Raw genomic sequence first — 12,772 nt, forward strand, 5'->3', positions numbered from 1 at the left:
ATGATAAGTGCTGCTGTAAAGGAATACAAGGTGTTGTCTGAAGGGTCAGGGAAGGCTTCATTATGGAAGTGGTGGTAAATTATTAGATTCAGCTACAAATAAAAAAAATAAAGTAAAAAATGGTTTAAAGAAAATAGATTACATGAGGATGGTATGAAGACTCCAGAAATTCATTAAGAATCAATATTCTTTCCATCTCTGTACTTCAACTAAGTAGATTGGCCCTTATTCTCATGGTTCAAGATACAGCCATCACATTCATGTTTCAGGTAGCAGGATGCAAATGAGTGGGGAGGAGAGAAAGGCCCACATTCCTCTTTGTAAAGAGACTTCAGGAGTCCCCACTACAATACATCTACTTACCTCTTACTGGCCAGAGCCTAGTCTCATGACCATATCCTGTTGCAAAGGAGACAGAAATGTAGTGACAATGTCCTAAGGAACAGTCAGAGTTCTATGATTGATAGGGAAGAGGAGAGACACTATTGGGAGGTATAGCAATGGTATATAGCTATATGTATCGCGGAAAGGCTTTTAACAAATTAATGTTAGACTGCGTGGAGAATGGAAGCTAGTCCCCATGCCTCCTGAAAGCATGACACTACCCAAGGATCTCTATCCCTTGGATTCAATGCCACCCTCTCAACAACTCCTCTAAGAGAGCTTTTCGCCCTATTGGATTTTTTTTCTGTAGGAATTCAACTGTAATTTTACAATGGAAGTTAACAGGAAAATCCAATTCCCTTTCCATAATCAAAAGATGCCAGTTATAAGACACTGTGAACCATTTCAGCTCTTTATAAACCTGACCATGTATGAATATAATTAGAAACATTGCACCTGCTCTTCTTGTTTTATCCATAAGTGGCTGTTATCCATACAGAGATCATCTTATCAACCTTTCAGTATCATTTGGTAAACATGGTTGCCAAGTAAGGAGGAGAATATACCACATAGGACTGAGTAAGGAATTTAAATCAAGTAGTTTATGTTTTCGAAGCCTTGTTTATGCCAAAAGATGATTTCCGAGTGATTTCTTTTACCCCCTTCCCTGAATATTATCTAGGGTATTCTCCCTACTGTGAGGCTGTATGATTTCTTGTATGAATCATCACTACAACAGTGCTATCTGCTTCTTTCAAATGCTGCAGAGAGCTGTGTTTTCCCTAAAGTACTTTGCTATAGATCATTGTGAATAATGGTAATGGGATGGGGATGTAAAACTCAGATTCAGAAGTAAACAAAACATTTACTCCTCAGGTGGAGTCTAAGAGAAACCAGAAAGGGGGAGAATTCCCTCCCCCACCCTATCACCACCATTTTTTTTTTTCTTACAAGCTGACACATCATACTATAAATCAGGATGAGATAATCCTGCAGTGAACTCAGTCTCTTATTTCCATGATGTCTCTGTTTTGGGCTAAGAGCTGATTTCCCTGAGAGTTTTGTTTCTCTTATTCTTTTTTTTCCCCTTTATCCTTTTATTGGCCCATATCTAGTTGGTTGAGACTAGCTCAGAGTAATGACTGTATGAAACTACAAGATCTCAATGTAAACTAAAAATGCTCAGTATGAGAAGGGCACATTTTTCCTAACCTATTCTGAGATTAGAGAAAAGCTCTTTAGAAGCAGACATCCTACCTATTCCTTTTAATATGCCTCTCCTCTTCACAAAGTTTAATGAGATGCTTTACACAAAGTGGGCAAGAAATAATGTCCAACCATTCACCCACCCATTCACCCAGCTGTCTGTCCAGTTCCTATATTCTTATTATGCATCAAGCAAAATGGAAGGAACACATGCTTTGCTTCTAGAACTTGTTCAAATCTGTTTTCCATTTACTAGCTATGTGGCTCATAGGCTCCAAGAGGTTAAGAGAATTGTCCAAATTAAATGAAAATCAGAAGACCTAATATTCAGGCATCACATGAGAAACTGCATGAGTGACCATGACAAATTCTTCCTGGTGTTATTTTCTACACATGGCAGTTGATGAAAGGACAATAATTCCCTTTCTGCTTCCTTCATTAGTGCATGTCCTGAGGAGTAGACAGACTCTTAACAACAGAGCACAATATTCCATGGAGGCAGCACAACGTAAATAGATGATAAGTGCATAGGCCCTGGGATCGAATGGGCTGTGTTCCAATCCTGGCTTGTCCTCTCCCTAACCGTATACTATGGGCACATTCCTTAATCTTTCTGTTGCTGGATTTTCTAATCTGCAAGATGCGAATATTGATTATACCTACTTCTTACATTTGGGGAATTTAAAAGAGGTAATCCAAATAAATGTCTGTGCTTGGAAAAATTACTCTTTACATGTTCGTACTTTTTAACTGGCTTTGTCTTACACTTAATAGTTCAGGTGTTTAATTTGAAATGGTTAGCATTCTAGGCTAGACTTTGCCAAAGGAATTCAACAGAACAGTTTCTTGGAATATTGGTTGATGCTAGAGGAACAAATTAGCTTGGGACACTTTAGGTCAAATTCAATTTAACTTTTTTTAACGCAGAGACTTTTAGGGTGGGATGCCTGCTCCTGAATGTGCTTATGTGACTTTTTAATCTCTAAATACAGACACAGAATGCAGCTTCACCCAAACTTGTTTAACTTCCAGCCATTTCACTTGAAGGCAATAAGACTACCATTCCACAAGATATCTTTTGGGAAAAGGTACTCTAGATGAATGAATGGATAACTATCTCTGAGTGTCTGCTTGGACTAGGCACCATAGAGGAAGCCAAAGGAGAATGCTGTGGGCTGCCCTCAAAGAGCCGAGAGGCATACTTAAGAGAAAGTAAAACTGCATGTAGTTTTAAGAAGGCTTAAATATTAATTGGGGGCCCAAGAAGATTATGAAACAAATAAAATGGCTCCGATGTGGGGCACAATTGTAGTGGGGACTGTGACAAATGGGAGTGCAGATGGCCATTCTCAAGGAAATAAAATTAAATCAACTTCAATTCATCATTGCCATGTCTTCCAAATGTTCAAGAGAAACTAGAGTCTGGATTTTTTTGTGAACTCTCTCCAGTTTTTAAAATCCTGACAATATTCCATAGGATGAACAAAACATATCTGTTAGCAAATTTAGCCCATGTGGCACCAACTTACAATTTTTATCTAAGCCAGTAGTTCTCAGCCAGGGAACTACTACCACCGACCCTTGGGGGACATTTAGCAATGTTCCTAGAGACATTTTTGGTTGTCAAAGCTGGTGCTACAGACATCTAGTGAGTAGAGGGTAGAGATGCTTCTAAACATTTTACAATGCACAGAGCAGCCCCCCATAACAAAGAATCATGCAGCCCCAAACATCAATAATGTCAAAGTTAAAAAAAAAAACCCTGCTCTAAGCCAGGGATCCTTAGATCCTGCAAGTGCAGAGATCTTCGGTTTTGACATGCTGCCTGTGTGACTTTGGAAATGTCCTTGTTCTAGTTGGTAAAAAAGGATACTTAGACTAATTGATGCTCGAGGGACTTTCCAGCTCAGGGGCTGAGGTCACATCAGTCGTCAATGTTGGCAGCGGCCTGGCACGAGGGTTTTCTCTGCAGAAACGAACATTGATCAGAAATGATAACTACTGCAATGACAACACACATAAGGGGAATGTTTCCAACCTGGAATACTGTTTGTCCTTTTCATGTGTCCAGAATCCTGTTTCATGTAGGTCTCACTCTAGACATTTGTATAAATTTGAAACTAAATTTAGAAGGCTACTAAATCATTCTAGGCAATTTTGTTTTAGAGACCATTCATATTTTGTTGAAGGAAAAAGCAAAGGACATGCTTTAATTCAATATACCATAGTCTTTCCAAATAGAGACGGTCTCTCAGATATTGATTTTGAGTTTTGGTGTCGCATGAGCCTCTTTATCCAGTTGGTTATCATGAACAAAGTTTGTTTTGTTTTATTTTAATCTTAAGGATGTAATTCAGTCATGCCCACAGTGGAATTGAGGCAGGCTGCAGGATGAGGTCTGTGGGGGTGGGGTGATGCTTTGACCACAATAAGCAGTGATGGAGGGTGAACGAATTAGTGAGTAAATGAGAATAATGGAAATTGGAGTCTCTAATATACATACTCAGTATGTTACTGCCAATGTCAAGTCTAACCACATCTCCTGGCAGTGGGAGTTACCCACTACTCAGGCTGCATTTGTATGACATCTCTCCTCCTTTCCTGGTGCTGTAGGGCTTCTCAAACAGGGATAAATTACAAGGTAGAAAGGGCTTTCTGCAGTCCTGGAGAAGTAGAGGCAGAGTGTTGTTTAGGGACGCCTAGGCACTGACTCTAACCTGCCCAACCGCCACCTGCCCACATTCTCCAGAGGAGGTTGTGACCTTGGTGATGCAGTTTCATTCAGGAACCAGGAGAACCATGTGTTTGCAACATTTGCTCTAACAGCAGAACGTAGATTGTTGGGGCAAGTTCCTCTGGAATGGTGATACAAGCTTGAAGACATAAGAGCAGGGACAAGCAAAACCCCACCCTGTATGGTCAGCAGTCGGGCCCCTGTTAGAGGTTCTGAGGTCTGGAGGACCTGCACCAAAACGTGCTGCATCTGCCCCTCTCTGGGCAGCAGTCCCTCTTCCAATAGCTTCCTGTGCCCTTAGCTTACTGAGCTGAGCAATAAATTTTATTGTATGTATATGAGCAAATGTAGGCAGTCCCTGCCAGTCCCTAACACAGTAAAACTGCAGGTGAAGGTACAATGCTGACTGAAGTGCAGGTGTCTAAATTAAGGCTCCCCCTAATGCAGACACTGAGAGTAGGATTCAAATCTACGTAGTTTATTTGAGAGAGGATACCAAGGAAGCACCGGTAGTGGCGTGAGAGAATTAGATGGGGAATGAAAGAAAGAGGTAAAGGGTGCATCCTTAAGCAAGTGGTCACCTGGGGCTCATCCCCCCTGGGAAACTCCAGAAGACAGTGTAGAACATGCCTTTGAGTTATCCCATGTGGGCTTTGATAAAGCTGAGGGATTTACACACCAATAATTTTCCTTCTGTCATTTGTTGAGGGCTGCTTTCAGGAGCGTTAACTTTTCAGGACTTCCTGCTTGCCCTGCTTTCTGGTGGAGCAGGCTCTCATAGCAAAAGCCCTCAGGCAGGGAGCAGCAGGTGTTCTTAGCCAGCAGCTTTAGAAGTGCAGAAGTGAGTGGTTGGGGCATGTGGGTTGGGCAGTGCTGGCTTCTGCTGTAGCATATTTATTTAAACTATTACTCTCATCGTACTACTTATGTGAATGCAAGCCAATTGTAACATCCTTATGCTTACGACTCCTATAAACAACTCCAAAGCAGTACAACACACTTACATATTACATTTTTAAGCAGTAAAAAGCAATAAAAGTCAAAATTAAAAATTACAATAACTCAATGTGATGGGTGGTATTGTTCGGTCAAACAAAATTAAGCTTTGCAACAACACAAATATGGTACTGACTACATAAGGACAGGTTATTTTGAATCCAGATTTTCAGTACTGTCCTGTTATAACTAGATTTCCTCTCACTTTTATATATTCCAGCCGCTGTAAAATTGCTACTATAGGCTATGAGGTCATTCGGTCTTCACATGACATAAATATATCATTTTATATTGTCTTTTTATCAGTCAAGTTTCTTTGCGAAACTGGCTGATTTAACAAATAAAGGAAAGGAACTCATTGGAAGGATGTTGGGGAGCTCACGGGACTACTGAGAAGGCTCTGGACCCGTGGGAAAGTGACAGGGGCAGGCTCTGCAGTCCTGCTGGAATAGTGGAAACTGGGAAGCAGCCAAAACCCCAGCAAAATCATGCCATGAAACCTATCTGTTGGGGACACTGCTCTTACCATTTCTGCTAAACATGAGACACTTTTGCTTGTGCCACCACTAACGACAACAGACACTGGGTACCTTTGCTACTCCATTGTCTTATTGTTACTGAAATCACGACATGCTGCCATGACTCCAGCCACCCATCATCAGAATCAGTTCTCTGCTACCTTGCTGCAAAGCCTAGGTTGGGTGCAAATCTGGTTAGTGGAGCTTGGACCATGAACCTGCATCCTATCTGGCAAAGCCAGCACCTGTATCATCAGGTTCTAGACTGAGATTTAGGTTTAAAGTGGGGCATACTCCAGACATAGGAAAGTAGAGATGCTGGACAGCCAAAAAAAAAAGTGATTAAGGCCCACTGTGGCTTTTCTCTTTTCTTTTTTCAATAATATGTCACAATTAAATAAGTGAAGGAAAAGTTTGGTGGGCTGGTCACAGTCCGCTGAAAGTGTCCCCAAAGGTTATTGAGGTGGTCAAATAAAAAAAAAAATGTTTTAAAGTTCCAAAAGTAGAGAAATGAAACTGGTCAGTACACAAGAGCAATATAGTCTTGTTTCTGCACGCTGTTACTAGTTCTCATCCTAGAAGGCCTGGGTTATGTTTTATTCATTATGTGTGGGTAATAGGCATTGAGTGCATGCTTAAAAAAAGAGGAAAGGAGGGAAGGAAATAGTTTGCATTAGGTCTTCAGCTCCTGAACATGAATAGATTGGGCCACCAATCTATTAGGCAAATTTGAGTTAGCAGGAGCCAGGAAAGAAGTGCAATTTTTGGAACAGAGCAGAAAAAAATTCCACTTGGTGTGGCAATAGGGACCGAGAAAAGGTATTTTGAAACCTAGAGTATATCAGCTGTGGCTTGAAGGGAAAAACACGTGGGTATATGACCTAGTAAGACCAAAGTGTTTGTAAGAATACTAAGTGTTCTACAGAAAAAAAAAAAAAAGTGCCAGGGGAACATTCAAGGGTTACTTAGCTTTCCACAGTTCTTACTCTAGAAATAAAACTAGAAATAGATTAATCAAGACCCCTTGAGCAGCAGCAGCTCTCACTGACTTCAGTTAACACGCTAGAGCTTAATGAAAGTTTTATTATTTTTAATACAAAATTCTAGGGTTCCAGGTAAATTCGCTTTGCCAACTTTTCTCTAATTATGTACAAATAAAATTATTCCCATAAGAAGAATTTTGGAAACAAGTGGGCTGCATAATCTTTTTAAGACTTTTCCATCTGTAATTTTGGACAGCTGGGTATTAACTTGGGATTTCATGGAAAGGAGAATGCTCAGAAATGAAAGTCATTTTCAGATAGATACAGCTCAAGTGAGAAGACCATGCCTATTCATGGAAAAAGGCCCAAGACAGACAATCTGGACAGGGCAGCAATTTATTTAAGAATGTTCCAGTTGGTGAGCAAGAGCAAGACACGTCTTAAAAAATAGGCTCAAATAAATACATTTAAGTGCTGACCTCCTTTCTTTTGCAAGTAAATTTTAAAAGTGTATGAGAGTGTGTTTGTGTCTCTCTGTGTGTCTTTTGATTCTACAATCCAGTGTGGTTGTAGGTATAGGACAAAGGCTTTGCATGGAGTGTTTTGGGAGGTGTAAAGTGGTACAAACATTTGAGAGGGGAATTTCTGCATGTGAAACAAAAGCCTTTAGAAAATGTGAACTTTCTACTCAGCAATTCCCTTTTTTAGAAAGATAAATTAAGGAAATAATTAAAGACATGTGCAAATATGTCAGCTCCAAGCATTTTCACTGAAGCGTTAATTATGATACTCCAAACCTGGAAATCTAAATTTCTAACAACAAGAGTCAGAATAAGAGATTTGTTTTTCATATCCATGCAGTTGAAAACCATGGAAACTTTAAAAATATTATCAATGCAAGGATATTTTAAGCAAGTTGAAAAAGTACCTGGATAAGTGATACCTACACATATGTATATGGACTTGATTTTAAGAAGACCTGAAAATATCAAGAAAGGTCTCATTGGTGATTATCTGGTTGATGATTTTCTGAATGTCCTGAAAATTTTATTCTTTATATACTTTCTAATTTCTCTGCAATTCACATATATTGCTTTTATACTTAAACATTTTTAAATGACCTTGTTTTAAGAAAAAAATGTATTCTAGTATACATCTTCCCTTCTAGTTCTATTGACAGGAAAAGAAAAAAGTAGTTTTTAATAGGTAAGTGAATAGCTACATGGTGTTTGATGTTTTTATATTCATCATTTAATTGACACAATATCCTGTGAGGTAGAAAGTATAATTTTATCTTCATTTTATTTCTATTTACAAGAAAGTGAGGTGCAGACTGCGAGAAAGTGGAAATGTTGGGTTCAATCCAGGTCAGCTGGTTCCAAAACCCAGATACATTCACCACACCAGCTGTCACCCGGTCCCAGAAAATCTTCCAAAGGACTCTTTTACCTCTGCTTTTTATTTCCTGGAGTTCTGTTCTCAAATTGGCTCTGAGTGGCCAATACTGTTTTTTAAGAATAAAAGACAAAAAAAGGAAAGAGGACAAGAGTTTAGTCTATCTGATTTTAAACACCCCCAAAATACATACCCTTTGGTGGGATTATTCCCCGCTTTCCCCTCTTCCTGGGATGGAGAGTATACTAAGTCTAGGAAAACAGACAGTCTTTGGTAATAGGTTACAGAGAAAGAGGCAGACTCTTCTGGACAGCGCAAAGGAAAGGTCGCACATGACAGTGAAGTACCCAGTTTCACTGGTGGAGTCCAAGAGGGCCCTGCATCTACATTCCTGATGGGCCCACCAGAAGAAACTGAATGAATGAGTGAGAAATGGCACCCCCTTCACCCCAGGGTAGAAAGAGCTAAAGGATTACAAATACCAAGGGCAGTGGAGGGAAGGAATAGAGAGAATTTCTAAAAGAAGAAAATATTTTTTAACCTTCTACATTCAAAATAGGTGGTGCTAAGACATGACCTCAAACCCATCTCTACTCAGTTGCTGGGAGAGCTGGTTCTAATTGATAAAACAGGAGAGCCATTAGCCCTTGGGCTGGGATGGGTTGGACGGTATAATTCAAACTCCAAATAAGGACTGTTTGGCACAAGTCAAGCTTTATCTCACATCGACTTTGAGTGTGTAAGTGATCAACTGACATTAGATTGCTTAACATCAGATTGTATCATTTTTCTCTTCTTGCCCTTGTTGATTTAATTTTTTTTTTTTTTGAATATGTGGAGCATTCACATGCTTTCAAAAGTCAAAACTATATAAAAACGTATTACCGAGAAGGGTTACTCCCTGCTATATCCCTTCTGCCCCGTTCCTTCACCTAACCCAAGTTCATTGTTTTCTGGCTTATCTTTTTTGTTTGTTTTTGAAAAGATTAGTACCTATATATGTACATTTTTTCCTCTTCTAACACAAAAGGTAGCATTTTATATATGTATTTTCTGTACTTTGCTCTTTTCACTTAATAATCTCTCCTGGAAATCATTCTATAATCAGTTCAAAGAGATCTTATTTCTTTTTATAACTGCTTAGTAATCCACTGTGTATGTACTAAAGTTTGTCCTTACCTAGTTTTTAAATCTTGACAACAAATTCAATTTTTAAGATGGAATAGAACACATCACATCATGGGCTGTGAACTTATCATCTCTGGCCTGTGTGTTTTGCACAGAGTTGAAATGTCCCCAAGAGAAGAAGGGAATTCTGAGGCTGGGAGATTGGAGAGGAAGAAGCAGCCAGCTCAGAGATAGAGGTTGACACTCTTTCCTAAGACTGAGAGGGCTGTGGTGCCTCACATGATGGGGACTCACTCCCCACTCCCTCACAGGGCACTAGAAAGGTGACAGACATCAGAGGAAGTAGCTGTTGGGGAGGAAGCTCATAGGGGGCTAAACTCCAGGTGCCAGAACCCTCATCCTCAGTAAAGTTCTTGCACCAATGCCACGCATGGGAGCAATAGAGAAATCCTCCTTCAGGGACACATAGGCAAGGATCAGGAGCCTACTGAATGAATGTTCTGCCCTTTGGAAGACCTATAGGGTCCTCACAAATTGGGGAGGGTTTGATTATTGTGTTTCTGTTCTCTTAATGGGTTGGAGGATCAGCATAGATTTTTTTTTTCTCCGTATTTATTTACTTGCTAATAGCTAAGATACAGAAGGCTGTTAGTAGATTAAATTTTATTCACAGAAACAATTGTGACATTTCTTAAACCCTGTATGTTGGAGTTAAATTCATTCCCCCTTCATATATTGTGTCTTATTCGATCCTTACAGAACTCCTGCCAGGAAGATATTACTCCCACTTTATAAATTTCAAATTTAATAAGATCCAGGGAGACTAAGCTCCTTGCCCAAGACCACACAGCAAGTAAGTGGCAAAACTGGGATCTGTACCCTATGTCTGACTCACAAATCCCCAGCCCATCTTCTCCAAGGAGTAAAACTTCTCAATGACAGAACCCACAGTAAGTTCATGATCATGGAAATCACAATCTTTCAGAGTTAAAAAACATGCTTTGGTGTGTTCTGTCACTCTATTCAAAGCTCCAGAAGTACAGAGAAATTCAAAGTACTATATCTTTTAGAGTCTAGATAAGTAAATCTGTAAATATCCCCGAGTGATTTTGAATAGGCAGATGAAGCAGTAATGAGTATTTATTTGGCTTATTTTGCAAATTACCTAATTCAGTTTTACCTTTTTTGGCGGGGAGAGGCAACTTCACTCCAAACAGGAGAAGCAATAAGAACTCCAAGAAGAGCTATAGATGAATTAATAAGGTTGACTATGAAAGTAGTTTTTGCTTTTTCTTTACTACTGTCTTAGGTTAAAGTTAATGAAAACCTTTAACAATGAAGTCAAAGCAAAAGCAAGGTGGTGTTTGGAAGGACACCAAGGGCAAATGGGGGGCCAAACAAGAAAGAAATCTGAAACCCAGACTGCCACCTTCTCCATCTCGGAGGGTGGGGGTGGGGGGGCAGTGTGGTGGTTTCCTTTGCTTCTCTTTGAAAATTTGCTTTTTGCCCTCCCTTTTCTTTGCTTCTCTATGCGTATGGTGGGAAATGGTTGTTTAGATCCTCAGCTGCTTTCGTGCATAAGAAAGGAAATAAGACAACCAGTAGAAGCCTCTTAACAGTAAATGAGAGTAAACGAGTTTAACAGGAAATGAAAGGTCTAAAATAAAAAGAGATGTTCTCCTTCTGAGTTCTACAAGTGACCTTTCAGTGGGTGCGCAGTGGGCTCTGTTGTGGTGAGAGAGTGCAGGAAGCAATGGGGTGGACGAAGGTCTGCAGGGCTCCAGAAAGGCAAATTTGCAAATTGCTCTAGGTCACACGCTTCTAAGAGGAAGATAGAGGATTTAAACCCAGGTCAAATCCTCTGAATAAAACCACCACTCTATGACTGTAGAACAGGAATGACTTTCCTTTTCCTGACTCCCTCTTGGATTGGTTGGGAAATTCAAGTAAGGTGCAAATAATGTCCTGGGGATTAAAGATACGCTCTACTAATACTACTGTACCCACCAAGTACAGATGCTACTTATAGATCCAGGATTAAGATGAGGCAAGTGAGACTAAATTGTGCAAACGCAGGCTGGATCCTGTCTTCATTAAAATATTGATATTTCAGTGATCACAGGTTTTTGCATTTTGATTTCTAGCAATTACTCATTAGAATATTATTTATGTGGATTACTTTTTGGCATCCCCTTAAATTTTGCATCCAAGGTGAGTACCTCGTTCTCCTAATCCTAGTTCTGCCCCTATAGAGGTTTTTTTTTTTTTTTTTTTTTTTACCTTACAGCAGGTTTTCACAAAGTTTGGGATACACGTGAGATAACTTTAGTCCTTGAGTACACTGCCATGACATTAAATAAGATTAGTCACTTCATGAGAAAGTTGTTTTTTCCTTTTTCCCATTCTTTTCCACAGCGGTGTCATATTTACATATAAATAAGCACGCATACCATCCTCACCCAGAGAGGTAAAGTGACTCATCAAAGGGCACAAAGCAAATGTGAGAGGACTGGGGCTAGAGTACAGGAGGCTGGCCCCGGGCCCCATGTTTTTCCCGGGCCCTGGGTGCAGTTGCGTTATGTGCAGAGGAAATGTTGCATCAGCTCTGGTCCTGCTTATTGCTCTGCAATCTGTCTGGCGAGACTGGCAGTCCTCATGACTCTGGGTGGAAGCCTTGGAGGCTGGCTGGACAGAAATAACTAGTATTGAGCCATTCGTGCTGCCATGGACAGTCCCAGGGACCTCACACACAGCCTATCTTGAAATTTTCACAAGTCTTGAGCTGGGAAAACTGAGTCTCAGATAGTGATGGTGTTATACAAGTAGGTCCTATTGGCATGCTGATCCTCATAAGGACACCAGGAAGAAGGTCCCACCCTTCTTTTGTGCTGCTATGGGCCAGAACCAGGATTAAAACCCAGCACTATGGCCCCACATCCCAGATTTTATTATCAGGGCCTGCATGGCACAGTAGTTAAGGGACTAATATCCCAAGTGGCCTTGGAAGGAACAAACCTCTGCTTGAAGGGTACATGTTAACCAGGGGACCAGCTAAAAGAAACAAATTTTTATTTATTTTTTATTTTTTATTTTTTTGCCAAAATGCCTTATGGTGTCAGGTCCTTTTTTCTGAAGCAAGGAACACCATGACTTTCACATTTACTTTCTTTGATGAAAGGACAAAGCTGAGGGCTTTGCATTTTTCCAATCTCTTTGCAAAGTGGGCCTTTTAAGAATGGTAAACAGGTAAAGAACTGACATTTATACAGTTTACAAAGAACTGTAGCACTTTTGGTCCTTAATATAACTAATAGGAGGGACAGGTGTTCTTAGCTTGCATCAGACGGGTCATTGATCTCTGTATACAGTTGAGTAATCTGAGACTGGAATTTGTTAGTAGAAGTCAGGGATGAGAGTCGAGCAAACGC

This window comes from Pteropus medius, unplaced genomic scaffold (genome assembly GCF_902729225.1).
Source record: "Pteropus medius unplaced genomic scaffold, Ma_sr-lr_union100, whole genome shotgun sequence".
Classification (NCBI taxonomy): Eukaryota; Metazoa; Chordata; class Mammalia; order Chiroptera; family Pteropodidae; genus Pteropus; species Pteropus medius.